Source organism: Anser brachyrhynchus (genome assembly GCF_964034855.1).
Source record: "Anser brachyrhynchus genome assembly, chromosome: 13".
Lineage (NCBI taxonomy): Eukaryota > Metazoa > Chordata > Aves > Anseriformes > Anatidae > Anser > Anser brachyrhynchus.
In genome coordinates, this window is record NC_137708.1 from 11,288,709 (window position 1) to 11,313,925 (window position 25,217).

General features: G+C 36.4%; 1 long non-coding RNA gene across 2 annotated transcripts in view; it reads right to left on the reverse strand.

Moving 5' to 3' along the window:
• Positions 1–3,267, reverse strand: part of LOC308177426 — a 55,038-nt gene extending 51,771 nt beyond the window's left edge. For both annotated transcript variants that reach the window (XR_013939103.1, XR_013939104.1), the window contains exon 1: positions 3,131–3,267. This is a non-coding gene — a long non-coding RNA (uncharacterized lncRNA). The remainder of the gene's footprint in view (positions 1–3,130) is intronic.
• Positions 3,268–25,217: the final 21,950 nt, after the last annotated feature.

Genomic DNA, 25,217 nt, shown 5'->3' on the forward strand with positions numbered 1-25,217 from the left:
TAATATGCATGATTTGTCTCAGTTTCTGCTTTGCTAATATAATGGAAGTTTACACTAAAGACAAAATGAATACCAAGAATGACATTTTCTGATTGTATTGATTCTCTGGTGAATTTTTCTTTGGGGGAAATTATAATTAGAGAAAAATAGAGAAAAGTTAAAGACAACTTTGTTACACAATAAGAAAACAAAGGCAGGGTTCTTTTATTTCGTAGTGAATTATTCCATACTTTTATTGAAAAGGCATGTTTCAAAGCTGTTTAAAGCTGATTAAAACCATTCTTGCTTAAGCTTTCCATGAAAAATTGCAACTCTAATTGGCCTGACTGGACACCGTCCTGCCTGATACATGATGCCTTGACAGCAGAGAATAGGAACATAAGGCATCCAATTACGTTCCACAAAGAATATGGCAACATTTCCTGAGCAAAAGAGAACGTATATTTTCTAGAGTAAATATTTTGGTTAATGATGAAAAAGTTGATGAAAACAGACACATCTAAAAAAGTTTGTTTCTAAGAAGACCTCATAATAACTTCCTATTCGAACAATAGTCTATAAAATTTAGATGTATACAGCTACATGCTAAGCGGCCAAATACCTTTATTTTCTTGATTGTAAATATTTAACCATTATGAAACTTTCCTCACTTCAATTTTCATGCAAATATTTAGTTTGAGAAAAATCTGTGGGCAGCATCCTAGCTGCTAATGCAGTAAGATTCCACAGCTTCAAGACAGGATCACATTAGGACAGAGGTCCCCATAAACATCCAGTTAAGCGATTCTTGGTGACTCTTTTCTGTGTCAGTTTTGAGATACAACCCAGTAACTTTCAGAAACTTGTTCTTCATTAATACTAAAAACCTCTAGCAAGTGAAGTGAGGTTTCCAGTTTAAATACAGTTGGTCTGAGGTCACAGATTGGCTCCACAACCTGTAAGAAATGGTGCAGAGCAGTTACACGAACTCTGTATATGCATTACTACAGTTGTTGCCCGAGTTACAGCAGAATTTTGACATGACAACTGGTAATACATGTATGTTGTTTCAGCACTAGGTCAAGTGCAGTCATGCTAGCTACATATAGGAGGGAGAACAAACACTTCTCCTAAATTCTGACCTGGTCATTTTCGTAATTGCTTTGCAGGTTACTGAGCGGCAGAGAACCAAGTACCACAATTAAAGAAATGCACAATTTTTACAGACCTAAATAGGACAGCGTGACAAGCACCAGCACAGGTTAACTTCTATAAAGTTCTTTACTACATTATAAAGAAATAAAAACAGGAGGAATTTTTGATTAAAACACAGAAAGGAAGAAAACTCAATAGTGGAAAATTTCAACTGTTTTTTTCAATAGCATTTGTCACATATATTTGTATATGCATTCATACATTTTAATAAGGATTTATTAATATTCTAGAATAATTGGACATATCAAGACAAGTATTTAATTGATTTGTAAACCCATCTATCTACCCATCTATCTCAAGATCTCAGAATACATCTGGTGTTGTTCTAAAACTAATTGCAGTCTACAAACTATAAGACTATTTATTTTTACAGAAAATTAGTCATTTGCACACACTATTGAGAGGCATGTGAGACAGCTTGGCATAATGAAAGCCAGAGGTCTGACAGTTTTATACTCATATCTATGAGCATATACACTATGTTCCAGATATATCTGAAACTGTTAATATTCTATAGCTATTCATATTAATGTGCAGGTGAGCTAAATCATGTCTTTTTTCTATGATTTTTATCTTTTGTCCTTGAGCTAGAAAAAGCTCTCCTTTCTCTAGAATATAAGCGCATTTTGTTTGCATTTAAAGAATTTTTCTAATGACAGTATTCCCAAATCTTTTCTTCTTGCTCAAAGTGAAAGTCATGCAACCATAGTCATCAATAGCAATAAAAAGTCAGATAATAAGCTTTCTATTAATATCACAAATAAGCTATATTTTTAGATCCAGCAGAAAAGATAGATCCTTTTAAACATTATTTTTGTTTTCTGCATGTAATGATTTCCTGTATTTACTTATGAATAGGGACAAAAAGAACACGTAGAATACTTAGGTTGAGGCTTATGAGATTAAGACAGACAATAAGTTTCCAGTAACACATTGTAAGAAACTCACCAAACCCCCCATCATAGAACTCTAAATACATCTCTACCTGCTGTCCAGTTATAAACAGTGGCTAGAAATTTTAGCTCAATTTTATGTTCTAGGAGCCAAAGGACTTTTACCCTTTACCTTAGTGTTCTAGATTTCAGCTGCCGAACTTTTAAAAAAGCATACCTAAAATACATTGTTGATGAAACCCAGAGGGCAATAAAAGCATCAGATCTTTGTCAAAACAGGAAGGTAATTCAAAAAATAGTAGGTCGAATTCCAGTTTTGTTTATCATGTGTATGATCCATCCCCCAGGTAAAAGAAACAGGACAGAATCACAGAGATCTGCCAAACCTCCTCATAGCACTTCCCATGCCCACCAAAAGATTCAGATGCGTGTCACAGCGCTGGCAGACTCAGTCTAGCTATCAGTAAGGTATGTACACTGCAGATAACCTACTTCATGAAAATATTACAGATAAGAGTTTCTACATATTATTTCCTTTCATAGATGCAATCACAAAGTAATTAGCAGTAACAGTTCTCAGATTAACAATATTTAGATAATGTTAAAATAAAACAGACATGCCTAATGCTCTCAGGGGATTTATTCATTCACATAACACCATTGCTAAATAAGTTAATTTACAGCAGTTATATACTCCTAGGAGACAGTTCTGGAAACAACTAGAAGCGATAGCTGTAACCTCAGGTTATACATCTCGAAGTCACCACCATCAGCTGTGTTCTAACAACTCAGACTAACTCAGCTTTTAATCAATTAATTACTTATTTTGTCATGAGCAGAGGTACAGCTGTGAGGCAATGAAGCCTCAAGTCCCCCCGCCCCCCCCCCCCCAGGTGCTCCTAGCACATAGGCGCTATTGTCCCTGCCCCAGGGCAGGCCGCATGGTGCAGGGCAGGCCTCACGCTTCTTGCCTCACTACAGCAGGAGGCAGAAGTTCCTGTGCTCCCCACTGCATAGCAAAAAAAACAACTGTAGAGTATTACCTTAAAAAAGGGGGAAAGGAGAGCTTCTCTATCTCCTTATTCTGCTGCTGAAGCAGGAAGACACCCTGAGAGCGACCTTCACCCATTTAAGAGCTGATCGCTGTCCTCTCCCCGCCCTGCTGAGGGCCAGGCTTGCCCTCCATCACAGGTGGCGATGGGCCTTCTTAACACAGGTTTGGGGATGAAGAGCCCATTTTTCCTCCTCACAGGAAATAGACCGATTTTTCAGCTAGCAGGCTACTTTAGAGAGAGCTGTGAGCTGCATAGTGGCATGGGAGCCACTGGGCTATAGAGGTCTGCAAGCTGAACCTGCAGGAGGACAGCAGCATGGCAGGAGGAGCCTGGGGTACACAGGTAGGTCCTGTGGCTGTCTTAGGAGCGGGCTGGTCATCTCCCTGTCTCCCTAGGGCACATAAAGGGAAACAAGCAACTGCTTACTGCTCTGTTAGGCTTGATGAGTTGGGTTAGGAGGTAAATAGTAAAGCAGGGTGACTTGGAACATATCTGTAACTTAAGTAAGGATAGAAGCATAGGGGGATTATGAGGTTTAATCTTGTTTTGGTCTGATGACTCTCTAAAGTATCAAATGAGAAGGTTAAGGACACCTGTTTGAGAAATGGGCTCTCTGATATGCTTGCTATTAGCATTGGATAAGTTGCTTTCTCTCATTTTCTTATCTAGTGTGCAACTTCAAGTGGGGTCAAAATCAGGTGATTAACTAATGCTTTGTAGGTATTAGTTAGGAAAATCTGTTCTACACAACTTTCTGGGATTGGTATGCGCTTTTGAAACAAGCTAGTTTAATATTGTAATTCCTAATACATCATAGGCTATGTTGACTATAATTTCTACCTATAACTTTAAAAAAAAAATATATTTTAACTTATTTAAGGTTTATCATTTGGTGGTGTTCAATTTCCTTTGTTTGCTTTTGGAGACTACTTGAGTGACTACTTGAAATACTTACGTTTATTAGCATAGATATTTTGGAAAGTGAATCTAGCTTACACAGACAACAGTTTGCCAAAGCAAAACTTAAAGACAAACAAACATTCCTGCAAACGTTTTTCCATATGTCTAATTGGCTTGTAGACAACATACACTGTTAGACTAGTAACAATGAGGTAAGAAACCTATGTTTTCTAAAGGTCATAGGCAACCTATGGCACTGCAGAGCTGTTTGTATGGTAAATGCAAATATCACATATAGAAATAAATCTGCTTGTGCATTTGTAACAAGTAAAGGGAAAAAAAAACTACATTTCAAATAAGTTATTCATGGTGTGTGATTCATTCAAACTGATGTTAATTTGACCTTGACTTGCTTTTATTGTGATGTAGAGAAATTCTTCCTGTGCTCCGTACAAACACATTAGGGCTTGGAAATGTCACTACTCCAGCTTCATCTCTGAACTCTTCTCTGTCATTGCTATTTAAAGAGATACTGTAACAGGTATTCAGGAGCACATTTACATTTATTTTGCATAAAAACAAAATACCTTAATTCCCCCATTAGTATGGGAACCATGTTTCTTGTACTGGTTGTGATTTTTCTATTTTGGAAGCTAGTGAAAATTGTAATTTAGGAAGTAGTCTCATACACTACATTGAATATAGTTAAACGGTATCATTACCCTCATTCATTAAAGTGTCTATATTTTACCTTTGCTTTGACCCTCCACCCACATCTTATTTCTGAGATAAGCACTGTATGCTTTGCATAACACATCACATAAGCAAGAGGTCTTCCATTTTAAGCAGCTTAATGCAGCTGTTGGTTTTACTATACAAACTAGAGCAAATATGCAGAAATGGTTATATTGATCTTTTATTTTCTAGCTGCCTAATATTAATTTCAATTTTTCTTTATCAGGGCAACATGGTCTGCATTAAATGTTATTCGTATGATACCTGTGTTTTTAGAAGGGATTTCAACAGTCAGCCATCTTGTTTATGATGCGCTGTTTAAAAGAGCCTTGTTTATAGCTGCTTGTATCAGTAAGGTGTCCTATACATGTTGATTTTCAGAACTACGATTTGTTTGATGTCTGAGCTACATCTTGAACTAATACTTGACCTGTATCCATGCTGTATGGATAACTCCTGATGAAACTGTAATTCATTTTCTCCAGGATTTTGACATCGTAGCCCACTTTTATTGGAATGGATGATTCCAAAATATTTTGTTTTGGAATTCTGTAGTTCTGCCTTACAATTTTGTTTATCTGATTGAGCTATTTATTTTCAAAGATCTGATGGATTTTCAAATACTAGATGATATGTGAGTGCCAGAATAAATATTATACCTTCTTAAATGATTTCTGTATAATACATAAATGTTAGTATACATTAAGCTATGTTATCTGTATTCAAACAAAAGTTCTCTGTTTGAATGAACAAAGTAATGTTTCATCTATTTTTTATAAGATGATTTTCATAGTTTATAAAGAACTATCAATTGCATCCCAATCACTTGTAACTCTAAGTACAGAATATGTAATTTAGGATAGTAATTTTCTCTATTATACTTAAAATACTTATGTTGTCTTGATTTCTTGGCATTATTATATATATGAAAATGAAGCCGTTATCTTTCTAATACTTTTCCTTAAGCTTTCCTCTATTAGTCTGTTATTTTGTAGAATTTCTTATTTTGATCTGATTGGTGAGATTCTAGGTGCCAGACTCTATGTGGAGGCACACAGTCTTATTTTACTTGAGAATCACAACAAAGTTGAATTTCTGGGCTTTGTCATTCACTAGAGAACACAAACAGGAAATTATAAGGCTAAAATTGCTTAAATGCTCTTCCTTGTACTCAATTTTGTGCGTTCATACCTTCAACTCAATTATTATGAAACAATTTATGTAAGGAAAACTTAATTTGCTAACTAAGCCCTGTTAACTTTATGCCAAGCTTGAACTACTTTTCACAACTGTTTTCAAGATCATCTTAAAGTGATATAAGCCACTGAGAACAGTATAGGTGTCTTCACTTTGGAGTTGTTTTTGATAATCTTGATTGTAATTTATGCAATGTAGTTGACTGGTCTTAAGTTACAAGGAGAATCTATTAAATATCTTTTTTTTTTTACAATGAATTTCATTAAATGCCAATAATATTGAAGCATGCGAAGTAACTGGGAAAGAGAAGAAGGAATTTGCATTTATGCAGTTTCACGTTGCTTACAGGATGGCAGTTTTGCAATTACAGGCCTATAATTCCCTGACAAATGTTTGAATTGAAGGATTCAATGTGTGTTTTCACTCCCTAGTGGAAGAAATCTTTTTGTGTGTGTGTGTTTCTTATTAATTAAGCTACAGGACTGCAGTGTGGCAAAGACAGGTTCAGGTTTGTTCCACCAAAATGAGGACTGTGTTCCATTGTGGTCACTGAACTGAAATGGGAATTTCAGTTTGGCTTTGCCACCTCATAGTCTTCTGTCATGGACACTATAAAACTTTTTTGCCTATAAAAGTATTTCCAGTACCAGACAGAACAGATGATATCTCTGAGAACTATCTTAATGGCAGCTAATATCATATGACAACTACCCTCTGTTTTTCTGATGTGTTCCCAGCAGCTCTGGTTCTAAGTATTCACGATATAAATAATTTTTATTTCATGATGCAACTAATTTCATTAATTGCTTTAAGTTCATGTAGTAAAAAATATTTTTTCACTATCATGCAGCTAAAACTCAAAAGTTTGGTCAGACTCTGCTCTTATCTTTTTCAATAATTAATGCAGATGTTACTGAGGACAGAATTATCCTGTCTCTGGGAGGCTTATTAATAGTGATGTTATTGGTTCATAGGAGTAATTCTGAAATTTCTTATCAAACAAACTGGGTGTAGTGTTCTGCTATTATGATATTAGTTATTAACATAAAAATAAATTGTATTATAGTATTCAAGTTGTAAGTCTTCATTTATTCCTACTTAGCTTATAGTTGGAATGAACTCAGAGAAATTTCCTGTATTAATTTATTGCTACTGCTTAAGCACAAAGTGAGTTACATTACCAGAAAATGTGAACATTACCAGAAAATTACTGATCTAATCAGGCATACTGTGCAAGTTGCAGTCACTCGTGTTGAGGAGTGTTGAATAGAGAATGAAACAGGAACACAGTTAAGAGGAATTTCAGGAGAAAGGAAACTTTGTCCTATTAAAAAAGTTTTGTCGTAGCAAAAAGGTGTCAGTGAATGGAAGAGAATTTAGAGGGAAATATATTGGCCCAGAAGCAGTTGTGTAAGAACCGGCTAGAAGTTAGATTTTTTTCTTGCATATCAGAACAGTAAGGTTTACTTCGGGGCAGCAGGGATGAGGGAGAAACTACTTCTTAAGACAGGTCTTTCTGGAAGTAGTGTTGTCTGTGTCCAGCTATGATAGAGTAAAAGATTCTGTAATCTGAATAAAATAGCACCGTTTGCAATCCTTATAGTGTTTTGTAGTGAATGTTAAAAAGATTGAGTCTTATATTTGAAGTGGACCTGGATAAATTCTGGATACTTTGCTCTGAATTGCTGATTCACTTTCTATTGCTTAATATTACTTGACCTTCCTGTATTCCTGCTAATACAGTGTAGGAAAACATAATAGCTTTTTCTACAAAGCAATTAAAACTATCTCCAGATGATCTGAAACATAGCCTGTTCATTGAGCATAACATCATAGGTTGCTCAATGATGACCATAACTGCAATAGAAATACCTCTTTTTGGCAGAGGGCAGTATGACTAGGATGATTGTTACATACAGGGTTAATAAATCAGTGATTTCTCAGGGCAGGTGTAACCTCAGGTGGGTACTGCCACTGCAGAAGAGTGAAAATAAACAGTGTTAGAGCAGGCTGAGTGGAAGGTGCTTTCTGACTTTGGATGCGAAATTGCAGAAGGTGTCTCGCATGTAATCCACAGTATCATGCATTTGTACCTTACTAACAATGTATTTTTTTCTCTGAACTCATGTCCTAGTATCCTGTGTTGCATATTTTTCAGGTTGAAAACTTGGAAAAAATTAGTATTTTTTCATACTGTGAAATTAGTATTTTTATACTGTTGAGGAGACTGATCTCTTCGTGTATGCGTTTACTTCTGTTAGAGAATGAGAGCCGGCTAAGTGTGTGTGTGTGTGTATATCTATATATATATATATATATATGTAAAACAACCTCCAAACAAGCTACAGCTATAATCAAGAGAATGAATGTCTTTCTGCAAGTATTTGTGCCTTCTTGTAAAGAACTCCATTGACCAAGATGCACTTGAAAAGAAAGCTCTGTGGGAAGTAGCATACAAATTATTCATAGCAGTGTGGTCATTTAAAAATCTACTTTAATTATTTGCACAACAGAAGTATTAAACTGTTTACAAAGTTTGTCTTCCTTTGTCAGTTTCATTTCTTGCCTGAGTAGTACCACATGATACGAATACTTATAGCATAGATCATTAATAATATTAATAGCACAAATATTACAAGCTTATTTTGCCAAGTGTTATTAAATAAACTTTGGTGATTAGCAAGCAGATTAATAAAACATAACCTCTTTATGAATTGAAAAGTGGTTAAGCTGATCAGATAAATTGTTTCATAATATGCTATTTAACTAGTGTAACTAAAATGAAATCTGTTTGATATAAATGTTATAATTCAAAAAAAAAGACTTAATGGAGAACCATGGTCCCTTCCTGAGGAAATGTAAAAGGTATGTTCTTGGGGCAAAGTATCAAAACTACATACTTCGAGTCATTTCTTTCAATTATAAGATTGTCTTTTTTGTACTGTTTATCCCTCTATACCATAAATCTTCACAACCCTTTGCCGGACAACCAGGAGAGAAAAAGGTTACAGTAAGATATTCTTATATCTTTTCCTCTCAACCCAGTCAAATACAGGCATTTCCCTAAGCTCATCTTCAGTCTTTCTTACTCTGAATTTGAGCCATTCCTCAGGGTTATGTTATTAATTTAACTGTTAAATCCTCCTGTTAGATCCCATAGTGTGTTGTGAGATTGTCCATTTGTGGAAGCTTTCTTTGATAGTGTCAAGTTGAATACACACACCTAATTTAGCTACCTTACAATAAGTTTTGCTGTTCTGAGAGCAGCAGTAACGTAATGCAGCTGAAGCCACTCTGCTGTATTTAGTTACTATAAGATCACTTATTTAAAAAAACTGAAGCATTTTAAAAAAACATCAGATTCAGGTAAAATTTATTTCTGTACAGTTGTGACCCTGCTGCTATTCTACACTTAGAACAGCAAGTCCAGGTGGCCCAGTATTTGACTGTTTAATCTTGGGTGAAGTACATGCTGTTAGCCACTGAGATTCAGTTCTACTTGCTGCTCAATATATTTGAGAAACTCCTATTACTGTAATTTGGGGAGAGATTCTCAAGGCTTTTCAGAGAATTTTAGAGATTTTCTGTGTGATGGTCAGGCTCTTATTAGCAACTTTCATAGAATTTCATAAATTTTAGCCATGTGCTCTTTGTTCATTTTTAGAAAATGAACGTTTGTTAGTTACTATGTGATTTATCTCACTAGAATTGTGTCCAAAATGATTGTATTTCAGTCAATAATTACTCCTTATAGCCCTATTTACTCTCGCTTTGATTCCTTTTTTTTAATTAAAGCAAATATTAACTAGAGATGAAATACATTAAGATTTGTTTTGGAATTTTAAATTTTCCATTATTGATGGTGTGTCATATCTTTTTCATTAAGCAGAAGTGGTTCTTTTGATGCTAAGTTTTAAAGCAGTACATGTGTTGCTGGTAATACAGTTCTACAGTACCTAGCAGAACATCCAAAAGCAAAGTGTCTCATGTCTCCATTTAATGGGATAATGCCCATCTCAGTTTGTACAGTTTTTATCTCAAGAAATAGGCATGTGTTCTGGGATTTGAAGTGTTTACATCCTTTTGTGCCTCTGTAACAGCGAACTGTTGTATTAGATACCAAGACACCAAAGCACTGTACTGTTCTGGTCAGTATGGATGCAAAGCAATCTTTTTGTTGTCACTTAAAAAAAAAAAAAAAGATTGCAAGGAAGCTCTGCAAGTAGGAAATTTGCCTTGTCATGTGTGGAAAAGAATTCATGCTCAAGCAGTAACATTTTGTTCATTCCTTAGATTTAAATTTGTACTAAATGTATTGTAAGGTATAGTAGGCTGTAAGACTAAAATCCCAGTAAGTTGCATCTTCTGTTTCCTGATTGTTTTCAGTAATTTCGTATACCAAAACAACAGGTGGTAACAATGTTTTGGATTTGGATCATTTTCTTTAAATGTGAAGCTAACAACGTATTCTTGCGCTCAGGGTAAGTTTTACATGCATATACAACCCAGACTACAGTATTCATTTCAGTTATAGTCCCTGATGTACTAGGTAAAATGGGATAAACAGGCAACAAGAAGACACAGTCCTTATATGCTGCTTAGATTTTTCCAATCTCCCTTTATTTTTTTCTTGCGTGATAAACTAAACTCCTGATGAGAGTAAAGATGACTTAAAGGGTGCAGAGTAGGAGTTGCTTGGTCTCTGACCTCTTGTGGTATTTTAGGAATATAGTGTCTGGGTTAATCTATCAAAGGACACTTTTTCAGGACATCTGTTGTGACTCTAGTCTTACAGCATGAACACAAATGTGCTTAAAATGTTAATATAATAAATCCAGCTTCGAGCGCTTGAGTCTATTCTGTAAGGTCCCAGGAGTATTTAACTTTTGCTCTGGTCAGGAAACATTTAATGCCTACAAAGAAATCTTCTGTGACTTGCGGATTCAGCCTCTTTTTATATAATTAATAAGCTTCAGAGCTGTAATTCAAAATTACTGGCACCACTGGTAGTAGTAATGCTGTTGAAAGAAGGTACCAGTATCCTGTTGATTAATGCTACTCAGTGGAAAAATGTTCCTAAATACCGTTTAACTTTGTCTTTGAAAGGTTGTATTCCTAATGGAACTTCAAATTTGTAGCAGGTATTACAATGGAACTTACTAGTGTATCCTAATTCTAGGAGTTCAGATAGCAGCCTTTAAGCAAGCTGTAAACTGGTGCTTAAATAGCAGAATACTAGAAGTGATAAATCACACCCTTCCCATTTGATTCTGGTTTTAGATTACTTATTTGTATTAGACAACATTTAGTCCCAGTTGAGATGTGCAAAGGGTAATTAGCCAGGCTGGGAGTCATTTAATTTAGAGATGTTCTCTAACATGGGTTCACAGAAGCATTGCCATAGAAATGCCTGTTTCTCTCTACTTGCTGCAAGGCTTACCTAGATATCTAACTCCAATTTAGGTGTCTGCGCAGAGATACGTGGATGCAGGCTGAGGGCTTTCTGTGGGTGAGGTATATGGACTATAGAAACCTGTCTCACAGTAAGGACCTATGTTTTTTGACACGTTTTCAGGTGGGTTTGTGTGCAGATGCTCAGGCAATGGTAGGACCCTCTTGCAGGTAGCCGTGATGATGGATTTTAGACTCCAGTATTGGACTTCAAGCAGTAGTGTGGCTTTCAGATAGGACTGTCTGGAAAAAAAGTTCAATACTAACTGCACCTAATTTCAGATTGAAAAATGTGTTTGCTAGCTGTATGTTTGAACAACGGTGTGAATAAACACACTGAAGGCTTGCATGTACATCTGTAGAAAAGTAATGGCATGCATGAATACTCCAGATACTCACCTGCATTTGCTAAATGGACCACACAAAGCAGTTGTGCTGCTCTTGGTTTTATTGAACTAAAGGTTCTACACTTTGATGTTTCACTGGATAACTTAGACTGCATGCAATGGCAGGAAAATAAAAAGACTCGTTTCATGAGCTACGAGAATATAGAATAATTTAAAGTAGCAGGTCAGGCCCTAGTTTGTGTTTTGAGCCATGACCTCCTCAGCTTATTTTAGGGTTTATTTTTTTGATAACACTTTCTCTGTTATTTCTAGTAACCTTCTGGCATTGCTAGAGGAAATAGACTTGACTGATTCCTGACTTCAGCATAACCTTTTCAATCCCATAATCTTCCCCAATTACTCCTGCTGTGTCAGGTTATGAAGTGGAGCTTTGTTTTGCTTTTGGATTGTGTGGAGAGGGGGAGAAAAACACTAAAACCAAGAAACAACACAACAAAATTCTATTTTTTTCAGAAGCATTGTTGCTTTTTTTCAGCCTCCATAAAGCACAGAGGTACATGTAGTTTGTAAGCATCTTGTGAGACCTGGAATGGGGACAGTGTTGCAACAGTTGACTTTTATATATTTTGATAGATTTTTTTGGGGTAACATGTAAATATTTAGGAAGTGACTTGTTCAATTTCCAAGAATGCATGGAGCTCTGCATCTGTCTGGAAAAAACTTTCCATGAAGTGTCCTCATTGCTTTCTTGTTCCTCCACCCACATATGAAATGCTAAACTAACCGTTGGGGAATGTTGGTTGTGCTGTCTGACTTCTGTTTCTGTTAGGACTAGTAAGCATGACTTACCCATCTGATGGTTCCCCACACTTTAAGGGATATTACTCAATTACCAGCATATTACTCAAGTTTATTAATACTTCAAGGAAGCCCTGAAATAGTAATTTGCTGTTAATTATGTTAGCATATAATGAATATTTCATACCAAGATGAACATTGGTTCTGAAACTAAAAGATCATGTAGTACCAACCTTTGAATTAGGAAACTAAATGTATTTAAATTAAATTGAAGAAGGCTCTGATTAACAGCTGTTAGCATTAAACTTGGCATTTTATTAAACACATGACACATGCTCAGTAAAAAGTGCTGTATCTTCCTACATGTATTTCTGTATACATTTGTTGTCTTCATGCAGTTTTCTTTTACAGAGAATTATCTGAATATCTGCATAGTCTTCATGGTGTCAGAATGACAAATGTGCCTCTTAGTGACTGCTTTACCTGATGCAGCCATAGCTAAGTCTTGAAATACTTTGATTCAGTTTGGCAAGAGGATTCCCACAGAATCAAGGTTGAGCACAATTTAGAATGCACTCTCCAAATCCTATCTCTGTGCAACTCATTTTGTATTTCTTAACTTCAGAGTAGGCTGATTGCCTTTGGAGGAAGAGTTGGCTTCGTGCTAATGCCTGCAGTTGGGGCCTGTGAGAGCTATGACTCAGTCCCGTGTTTAGTAACGCCAGGCAGAGAACCAGGCCATGCAGCATCTCTTAAATCTTATCATTGTGGGCCTAGACCTCTGTGTGGTTACATGGACTGTGACCTACAACTTAACCTGTGCCTTACCATGCTTACAAGATGCACATTAAGGCAACTATCTTTATACGGACATTTGTTAAGGATGAGAGGAGCCCTTAGAAATGGGAAAGCAAATGGACAGTGTATGCCACTTAACAGAACTAGTTTTATTTAAGCTGTAGCTGGTCTACTAAATTTCTGAGCAGCCCCTCTTGATCACCTAAAACAATAACCTGGGAGAAAGTGAAATGCCTTGTTTTTAAAATAAATTAATCTGAAAACATAAAAGATGAGTTTTATCTGTAGCTGTTTATCTTTAGCACCAGATTACTTTCTACTGTAAGCAGCTTTAAAGCCACTTACACAGCAGTAAAAATAGTTATCTCAGTGTGCCAAACAGGTTCATAAAGAAATCTAGGATATTAGGTCCCCTATGTATCAGAAATAGGGGAGGGGTCTTCATGTGTCAATAGAAAATAAAAGCAAAAATGCTTGTATTGGATTAATTCAAAATTAAAATAGGAGATAGTCTCATTAAAGACAAATGATGTTTTAAAGAATATGCTGGTGAGAACTGCATCTAAAGATAAATGTTTGTCATTTTCTGTTGAGCTGTGACAAGTCATTGCTTCACGTAAGATGGGTAGATATTTCACCTTTACAAGTAATGTGACCTCTTATAGACTCAGCCAATTCTGCTGAGTAAAGCTTCACCTTTAACTTTTTATTTGGTAATGTCTACTATTATCTGTAGGTATAAACTGTGTACAGGTATATAGATGAGCTTGTCTTGATTTTTATCAGCAATGGACTGGGTTCAATGGAGAGAAAAGTAATGCAATCTCATCACCAGATTTACTCACAAAATAGTTATAAAATTACCCGTTTGTAGAAATTGACAAATACATTCCTTAGGTGAATGAACAAGGAGTGAAATCTATTTCAGGGATATACACTTAAATGTTGCCTGTTATTCCTAGCGGTGAGATTACTGAGCATTAGAACTAGAGGCAGCAAAGTAAATATTTCATATTCCAAGGCACTAAGCATCTAGATGATAAATGAAAGTTCAAATTAAACCTGTTAGCAATGTTTCAACTTTAAAAAGTCCGCATATAGTAAGGTGTTACATTATTGCTTTGATAAGCTGTATGAAAAATAACATCCTTTGGAGATCAACTTGATATTTGTTTGGCTGGCTTATAACTAGAACTATTCAATGGGAATTGGCCTACTAAGCTTTGGTGGAGGATGGCTGGAGAAGGTTACTGTCTAAGATGTTCTTGTGCAACAACATAAAGCAGTGCATGTGAACTGATCAGATTTTATGTATATTAAAAACAGTGCTGATCATTGTTAACAAAAACACTTTCCTTGTGAATATAATGTAAAAACTAGACAGAGCCCCTAAGTAGGAAACTTGATGTTCTCTTGAGGACCTCTGTGTAGCATATAGATATACTGTATCTGATCTTACAATAATAAAAATAAACCAGGTTAAACAAAGTCCCACAAAAGGAATGAGCCAACAGAAATGTTATTGCACAGACTGTTTGGAGATTACAATCACTTTTATCTATTGTAAGTTTTATAGATAGAGCATATTATAGTACATTCTCTCGCAATGACAAAATGTGTGTTTAATGCATTCTCCAGGAAGAGCACTTCTGTGCATCATGATTTAGTAGGAGAGGCTCATCTGTTCCCATGAATTATGGAACTTTAAGTTGCTTCTCTTAAAATCTGGCTGCAAATAGAACTGCCAGTTTATTGAGGCCAGAGTGTAGCTTCTGCTCGCTGATGATAAGAGGTGGCTGGCAGCGCGTGCCATCTGATAGGGTGAGGACAGGCTGAATGTCAAGGCTGTAACGCGAGGAATGGTAGCAAGTCACTGAAAGTAATGGCTTGCAGAAATCTCTCTTGGTTACCTCCAGCGTGGTTCATTGTCTGCCATCTGCTCAAAGACATCAAAATAGTATGATAAAACATGAAATTATCTGCATACCTCATTTGCATAATGAGGATGTAGATGTGGTTTTGCCGGCTAGCCTTTCAGTCTAGGCCAAAACAGGTTGTCATTGGCCACAGATCACTAAAATGTAAATCAAAACTAGGAACTTGGAACTAAGAGCGAGTAGTGTTGCAGAAGGTCAAGGGGAACAACTTCAAACATGCTGTGTTCAGCTTCCTTTGGTATGTTCAAATAATCGACTTTGTAAGAGCTTGATTTCCAATACTTCTAGGAAGGGCTAGTATATAGACAATGTGTATTGTCAGTCTGAATGAGGTCATCTACAGGGGTTTTCCACAGAGATTAGCTGGGAGCTGAGAGATTGTCAGAAAGCCCATTCAGTGTCACTGGAAAATACAGCTGTGGAGCAAAGTAAAACTTGCTCATCAGACTAGCAGGGGCCAGAATTGTCAGAGGCTGGTCCTAGAAGTGAAGAGATTAGCTCATGTCAGTCAAGAAACCTCCTTCCTCCTGCCTGGAGGTAGGCCGGAATCATGAGCATGGGGTATTTTTTTTTTTTGTCCGGCTTGCTGCTTTCTTTAAAGAAAAATATCCAGGAGATTTTTATTCCTTAGTGGCCCTCCAGAAGGAGGAGTGAGGAATGGGAAGTCTTGTATCATGTCTTAAAGCGACTTAAACCCATAGGTGCAGCTGTGGATCCAGACAGTCAAAGAACAAATGTGTTTTAACCCTTAGACTACCTTGTTCATGCACCTGTGTGTTAAGCTGGATGGTATATTGCACATGCATTTCTTTCCCGAGGCTTGTACAAACTGCCGCTCCATTCTAACACCCCTATACAAAGTTTTAAAGTGCTTAAGGTACACTCAGTTGCTTTAAAAAGAAAGCATTTGGCTTTGATAAGCAAGATTTTGCTGTTAATGTGTTTTTGAGACAACTATTTTTGTGGTAGGGCAGCAATAGCCTGGTAAGCAATGCACCACAAGGTGGCACTGGTGTGTGATGATTGTCCCATCTGAGACCTATTTTAGACATCTTTCTGGAAATCTGTTCACATGCAGAAGGTCTGAACTAAATAATTCCCTTTGACCTACCTGGGAATTACCTGTATTGTGCAAATAGACTCTGAGGAGTGCATCCTTTATCACATAATGTATGAAACTACAGTGTGACGGATCCCAGCACAGTCTTAACTGGTTACGTGGCTTCAGGAATGTGAAGAGGCTAGCAGAATACCTGGAGAGGGGAGAGATCTGGACTTCAGTCTCAGTAGATTTCACATGTGCTTCTGTAGTAACGTTTTCTTTACTGATTATGAAGATGGCCTCATGAGCCATTCTTTTTTTTTTTTGAATAATGGTCCAAACAAAATGAGAAAAATACTGACTCAATTTGAATTAAGAGGCTGCTGCACAGGGTCTTTAGATTTGTCTGCTTTACTTAACTGAGCAGTCCTGCATTGTGAAAGTAACCTCATACCTTCAGATGTGTGGGGCACAATCTGTTTGAATTACTTTCCCCCTGTAATTGTATTTCATTTTATTGATTTGATTTCCCCTTATGAATTCATATGGGGAAATACAAAATAGCCTCGTATTCCTCCTTAGTAATCTGATCTGACTTTCACTTCCAGGATGCATCTTCCTTTAGAATCAGAGAAGAGCTCATGTCAGAGCCAAGAGTGCCTCTTCCTCCATGATGGAGTTGTTTGTATGGCCTTTAAAAATGTTTCTTAAGGAGCTGCCAGTATCCTGGCACAGCTTGCTTTCTCTTGTTCTCTTGTTTTTTGAGAACTGCTTTCCTGAGAGGGAAATTGTTTTTATTCTTGTGTACACTTTTCTCATGTCGGTTTTTAAAAGTGTAATGTATTATTATATAATTGCTGTGTGGGTTACGTTCCACCTTGACACCTTCAGCCTGTACCTAGAATGCAGTGTGACAGCAAGAGAAGCTCCTTTTCACCATCATCTGTGTCAAAAACTAGACACCTGTGGGATTCGAGAACCTGCTGGCTAGTCAATGTCCTGCTGTATTGCTTTTCCAACAGCTAGCTCATGTAGTTAAAATTCTTTCTTCTTTTCAGGTAAGAAATACCCTACCCACCAGATTGTTCTGATATTAGGATCTACTGTATATGCTTACCACTGATTACTTCTGTGACCCTCTGATTTTTATCCCCCCTCTAGTAAGTGATCTTCAACAGATACAAATGATTCTATTTAAACTGACCCTCAGGGCGAATGTACCTCTGACATGCTTTTTTTTCCTTGTTTGTCCTTTCTGAACAAGCTGTTTTTATATTCTCTGCTAATAGAAATTATCCCAATCCTCTGTACTAATTATTTTAATTATGTATTAAGGTATCTAGTTCATACGTATTAATACTAAATGCAGGAAGTATAAGACACTTCTACCTTCCTACTTAATGGCCCTTCTGTAATCCTACTATTGTGAAGAACCATCCGTCTTCTCCATTTATTTTGGTTCTTGTCCAAATAAGCATGATTTACTTAAGCTGTATTTTTACTAAATGTACCCAAGGTAAACCCACTTAGATTTTTGGATTCCCAAATTAGGGTGCACAGAAAACTAGAATCCGTTAATATCTTCAAGGCAATATAGCTTGTGCTAGCCCTGCTAAACCTGCTGTATGTTATATTAGTGTTGAGAAAGTTAATGCCTTACAGGACAGACCAAAAGCCTGCCAAGAAATGATCCACAGCTAGCCCATCTTATTTCCTATCAAAGCCAGTCCAAAATAGTTACATTGCTTTCTTCAACACAGAGCAGAAGAAGTAATGATCTTAATCTGAAAAGATATTAGAGTAACCATTATGATAGACTTTCGAAGGAGAATGAAATGATGGAATAAAATGTTCTGCAGCCCTTAACACTGAAGGCCTGTAGGAAAGGTTAGACAAACATTTGGCAGAATTTTCAGAGCTTTTTGGCCTTGGATCATAGGGGTCTACCAGATGATGCTTCAATATTTGCCCAGAAGTATAATTTAATACATCATTTTAATGATATGAGATGACTAAGTGATGGATTTATGATGTCGCTACTACTCAATTCCACTCTACCTGGTAGTTAATGCCAGCTGCATTATGTTCATGCTATATGAGGCCTAGAAAGATACAGTTGGACTTCTGTACCTCATAAGCAAGAATAGAGGGAATTCCATGAGTCAAAAGTAAGCAAATACAAATGTTATATTCCTCTGAACAGACAAGCAGGGTTTGACACAGGCAAGTAACATAGCTCATAGGGTGTCACTTGTTGCTTGGTATCGTGCCAAAATCAAGCTATTCAGTGACTTAGCTGATTGGATGCAAAAGCTCTTGGCATTGTGTGCTGTACTGTAGTTGTTGGGAGCCTTGTTCACTTGTAACAAGTTTGCACACTTTTTCCAAGTTGTTACTCTTCATTCTTCTTCCAGAACATTAGCAATTCTGGTTGACCTTGGCTAATTAGGACCTCCCCTGTGAAATGCTTTCTGGTTCTGCTAATTTAATGAAAATTGTACCTACTGCATGAACTCTCTACTTGCCACAGGATGGAGGTTGAGCGTGTTTTCTTTGACTTAGGGTGTATGTGGAATAACTTGAGTCCATCCTGACCCATGAACTTTTACATCTGTCTGCTTTCCATGTGATAACCCTGTAGAAGTAGAAGGGTGGAATCCTACAGATGTGGGAACACGCCCTATATAATCTGCTGAAATTTTTGGACATAGTAATTAATGAGGAACATACTGTACATTCTTGTCCTAGAAATACTGTACCTGGGCATCTTACAAATAACCTTAAAGCTGGCTAACCATTGTATACTGTTTTCTTTAGTGACAAGAATATCTTCAGAATTGCAGACAGAACATGTAAGACCTGTGTGATAAGAATTAATCTAAACTCTAAAGATTTAAAGCTTAATTATAATTCTATTCCAAGGCAATGGACTGTGTGAACTGCTGTTACTAAACTGTACCATGTAAACACTGCATACTGATAGAGTTTGCTTGTCAACCCCAGTGGCATTTCTGTGCATTAAGCTTGTTGTTCTGTCAGCCAACTGCATCATGGGAAAAGATAAGTATCTCAAGGGAATGTGATCTGCATTTTTAATAAGTAAACCTCAAAGGTGCCACAAAACGACTCTAATGCAGTTTACTTTGTTGAACAGACAGTTGGTTATTGGCTGTAAATTTTTGCATGCTTATGTGAGGACGTTTATGTTGCTAGAACTGACAATATATCTGTTTCACTGCTCATGCGCAATCAGTGAAAGATCTTAATATAGTGTTATAACTTAAGAAGTAATCACTAAATCCAAAGATTCTGAGAAGTTACACTTGTTCCAATACTCGATTTTGTTTGTGTGCATCAAACTTCAGATTTGTAGCATGCTCCTCCCAAATGAAGAGAGTAACACGACTCACGAAAGGTATTCTGGTACAATGAGCACAACAGCAAAAAGACCAAAACCGTTTAATTAGAGGAAATAAAAGACTTGGGAAGACTTCTCACTTGTTCTAACTTGTGAATGAACCACAAGTCAGAACACCAGTAAATATGGAAGGATAACGCGTTCCATGTTAGAAAACAAGGCTCTTCCAGATTAACTTTATGGTAGGTAAAAATGACTGAGCCTCTTCAACTTTATGTCAAGACTTCATTCAATAATGTGTTTTTTGTGTAAGACGTTAGCACTTCAAAGAAGCATCAAAGATGTTCTGTCTCAGATACTGTTTTTGGTGAGGAGGGGCAATTAAACTGCAAGTGTTTGTCACAGTTTGCTACCTTTACTGTAGCACATATGGTGGTGTCTGATTTTGCTTCTCTCCAAGTTGATGGGAACGTTGTAATTGACTTTGCTATTGGGAACAAAACTGGGCCAGGCATTTTGAGCTATAAATATCATTGTTTTGAAAATGGAAGTACTGTTAAATTGCAGTGCTGACAATGGATTATCCCACATTAAACAGGTTTTATGCAAGTTTTATTCTATGTAGGCTACTCGTAATTCAAAATTTCAGTGTGTCTAGTATACTATGTTTTTTTACATAGTTATGCATATATGTTAATAGAATTAAGAAGTTCCTTAATGCTTCAATATGCCAAATGTCTGTAGCAACCTGCTGTTCACTATGCCCAGATTGCTTCTTTGGAAGTAGGTATCAATCTTCAGTACTTGCTGCGTTCAACCTTTCCTCGTTTCTGATCAGGTTCCATCTGTTTGACTATTTAGTAGTGTGATTTTTTTTGATGTATAGCCTTCCAAAATGTTAATCTCCAAGTGGTGCCTGATCCCTACTGTGTTGTATTTGTCAGCATAATAGTTTCAAACTGCAAAGAGAAAGTCATGTACTTCCAAGTAAGTGCTTTGTTTCTTGGTTCTATTTGTATAGTCAGGATGGGCTGATTGTGATAAAAAAAGGTCAGATTTTGTTCTCAGTTCTACCTTTATGAACTGTAGAAGAAAAAATCATGTCATGTCCTTATTTCCAATGGAATAAAGCCAATGTATTGTTTCTCTATAGCTATTGAATATTGAAATACAAGACTAGATGTACACTGAAAAAATAGTGGGTTTGATTTTATTTGGCTTTTACTTCTAGCAGTAATAAACTATATCTGAGAAAATGTGAGAAGTGTGGGAGATCTCAAGTCTGCACATGTATTCCTAACCCTACAGAACTTATTTGCAAATGCAGTTTGTATAAAATGTATTGATGAATCATAAGTTCAGATTTAAATAACATTATAAACAGGTGGATAAACATACTCGTTCTGCTGGAGTAGTTTGTATTGTGATGTACCACCTGCCACAACAACATAGTTGTTATATGTCCCTGATCAGAATTGCTTACAACAATGAAGGACAGCGTCATCTGCAAAAAAAAAAAAAAGGCAAATGGTATGTGATACTAGGAATTTGACTTTAGTGTATTTGAACCAAAACTCAATCCACTAAAGTACTGCAATTTATTAGTGATACTGGAATGGCAGGTCCACAGATGTGACAGCTCACCGTGTCAGAGTGCCTAAGTGGAACCCACAGCATTCCCACTAAATAGCATGCTTGACACCTGGCCTGTTATAAAACCAGTTTGTAGGTAAAGCTTCTGTTGTGAAAAAAGACAGTAAAAATCAGTATTTTTGACATCCATATAAACAGTTTAAAAAAAAAAAGTTGAAGACATTCAAAAACGACATGGATGCATTTGAATGTGCAGTAAAGTAAATTCTTACATACTGTAGGATTCCAGAATATGGCATTTAGTCCTTCAAATAAGCATTAAACCATTGTAAACGTTCACTTTATGCTATGAATGGTCAAACACCTCATCTGGATATCCTTAGCAAGCCTGAAGTTAGAAATTAAGCATAAAGCTTTTAAGTAAACTAACTTTTTCACTGAATTATGCAGATCAGCATAAAATTGAAATTCTAAATAGAATTTACTTTTCCATATTTTATTTGCCTACTACTTCAGGGTTAAAAATGAATATTTCATATTCATTCTTTATAAGTAACGACTAAGACTTAGTTAATAGTGTACATAAAAGATTGTAATGCACTGCAGGACTGCTGTATCAATGGCATGAACTAACCATGAATTGTACTTGCAGTTAGTGTTGTATGACTTTATGGAGGCATGGTTTCTTTTGCTATCCACAAAATTATGAAAGGTGTGAATGCTTCCCTTCCTTTAAAAAAAAAAGTGTTACTACAGACACGCTGAACAGAGTTGGACTTCATGATATTTGACTGGAAGCTTTTTCAAACATTAATGCACAGTTTACTACAGATGTTCAGCACCTTGGGGCCGGAGAAGCAGCAACTCTACTGTGTCCAGTTGCTTCCTGTGCTGGTGGAATTAGGTGACAAGCTAATGGTTGCACTGCTTTTCAGTTGTGGTCTCTATTCAGACAAGGCATTTCAAGTGCTTTAAGGGCTCTGACTAGTTATTCACATCACCAAATTCTTATTTTTCTTACCAGTTACAACATCATTCAAGTATTTCTTTTGCTGTAACTTCTGTTTCAAGGTCCTATATCTTTGTTATAAACCTTTTTACAATGCTAGTATTCAAAATAGCTGCTTCAACTGATGGGTTCTGCTTCTGGAACAATAATTCAGTGGATAATATTTCCATTTTTAGTTCAGTCATAGACTTGATGTCTTTGTGGCTTTTCTGAATTTGTCAGCAGTAGCATTATTATTTAAAATAAGTTTTTTTTTTTAAATGTCAAAATGTTAACTTTATCCAAGAAGAAATTGATTAGCACAATTCAGGCTTCTACTGATCATAAGTTAGAAAAAAAGTAGAATTGATGTGAAAAGGAGAAAAGGATTTAAATGGAATACAAAAACAAAACAAGAAAAAAAAACCTCTAAAAGGATGGTACTTTCTTACTTTCATTTTGTCATTTTCAGTCTCTACCCTGCTTTGCACTGGAAAAATTTTAATATAAGCTTTTTACACGCTTGCCACAACTACAAGTTTAGATGTAATAAATGCATATAAAGATTAGAAGAAAATGATTTATTTCATCTTTCAGTGATGCAGATAAAATCTGAAAAAAAAAATATATACGCACAATATATGCAATCTGGGACAAAAGTTAGTTAACTTTTGCACCCCCAGTGTTGTTAATGTTGACCTCAGTCTTGACTCACAATAATTCTATTCTTAAACGTTGTTGTTTATAACAATTTTGTACTAGCTACCTTGTTTAGGATGAGTCAATAGGATTTGGGATTAAGACTACATTATGAGGGTAGGTGTAAAAGACCGTTTTTTCCAGAGTTGTTTCCTTTAAATATATTAGTTCATAGATATAATTTATATGTAAACTGTAAGTAGTATCACAAACTTTTTCTTGCTAATATGGCATATTTGTTTCTCACATTATTCAGAAAAACCTCATGCCTTCCAGTTTGAGTTGTAACATGCTCTATCCAGAACTTCCCCTGTTAGTGGAAAAGGTTCTTTCTAAAAGATATACTCTAAATCTAGCGGAGGTAATGATGACATTTTTGCATGCCCTATATTATACATGGTATCGGGCTGATTGATCTCTGGGTCTCAGGAGCCCATGAATCCAGTAAGTTGTAGTAGAAATGGTAGAATAGTCCAGTCAATGAGAAGCTTAAATATAGCCTCATTAATGCTGGCATTAAAGTGTAATTGGGAACCACAGTGGGGAAAATGCAGGCCATTGGGTACTAGCAATATGTACCTTCCTATCTGTAAATCTAATTATCTGCTAAGGAGAAAGTATTAGCAGGCATACAAATAACAGAAAACAAGCAAGAAAACCACAGGAAACAAAAATAAACCAGAAACGAAGAAAACCAAACAACCCGCAGTATTAGTGGGTATAAAAACAACAGACATAAATATCTATTCTGGCAAAAGGCAAAACTGAGCAGGTAGAATCCTGGTCCAATATAAACTGCTCAGTATTGTATTTAGTAGTGCAAGGATGATGCACTTAAGTGTGACAAGTGTGCTGTATTTTTGAAATGAGAATATCTAAGCTTTATTGTGAAACAAACTCTTGGACTCTGGAATATCTTCTGTCAAGAACAGGTGCACGTAATGGAAGCAGACACTTTCATTATGGTGGCATGCACCATGATCAGAAGCCCTTCAAAGAAGTGCTTGTTACAGTGGTGAGTTCCTGACGATGCATTCATCATTCTGCTGGAGGGGGATGCATGACTGCAGCCCACTGCAGCCAGCAACTATTACTAGTGTTCATACCCTGAACTGAAGTAAGGTTGTCAGCTTAATATTCCTGTGCTCAAACCTGAGAAGGGTTTCTTAAAGTAGTTAGAAATGGGTCAAATTCTTCTCAGTCAAGGTCAATAGCAAACCTGCCTTTACTAATTAAATCATGATGATGCCTCTTATAGAAAGAAAATCAAATATGAGCCTGCTGCTCACACATCTATTGCTTATTGTCGTTGCTACCAGATATTCATACTGCTTCTGCTTAGAATTCCCTCTGTAAGGATGTTTGGCCTCTGTCATGATAGCATTTCTTGAGCTTTCCTTTGAAAGGGGAGCCTCTTAGGAGGAATAGGATTCTTCCTGATACCTTCCTAATTCTTCCTAATACTGCAGTTCTTGCATCTGTCTTTTTAAACTGGGAATAGTGTCAAACTTTATAAATGAGATTTTGTCAGTCTTGACCAATTCATGCTTAACTGTCAAAAATACAAAGCTAGTATTTGGGAATATCTTTTTTTCTGTAAAAGAACAGGACACAATTGTGTTTTTTCTCTAACCAAACAAGTAAGTAGTGAGGGCAGCTGAATAGTTCTGCACCACAAATTATTAAAACATTAAAAAAAGTATTTGTATGACTTAAGGATGACTTTTATCTGAAATGGCAAAATTAAGAGATGCTTTTGTATATATAAAAACGATTTAAGAGATACCAGGATTAAAAAAGTTCACAGAGGAAAGATGTTGAAGAATACGCTAGAGATTATGCCTGATTCCCATGGGCTTTTTAAAAACTATGTAAAAAGGCAAACTTTTGTATGGGCTGAGTGCTTAGGTAAGCAGTACTCGAAGCTTGCTTGAGATTCACTAAGGAATTCTTTTTGCATGGAGAATTTCCACGAACACCACCTGGTAGTCTCTGCAGTTTGTGATGACCGCCTCAATTCTCCCTGGTGTAAGAGAGGTTATACTGAAGAGCCTGTGAAGTTCAGTTCTGCTGTGCCCGTTCTGGGCTTGAGCTGCATCCTGTCAGGCTTGTGCTTGAGGGGAAGAAAAAGATTTCTGGGAGCTGTATCTTCCCTCCATCTTCAAGTGGAGCTCAAACAAAACGGAACTGAAGACCCGAGTTACAAAGCACCATATTCTTTGTAGTTTGGGA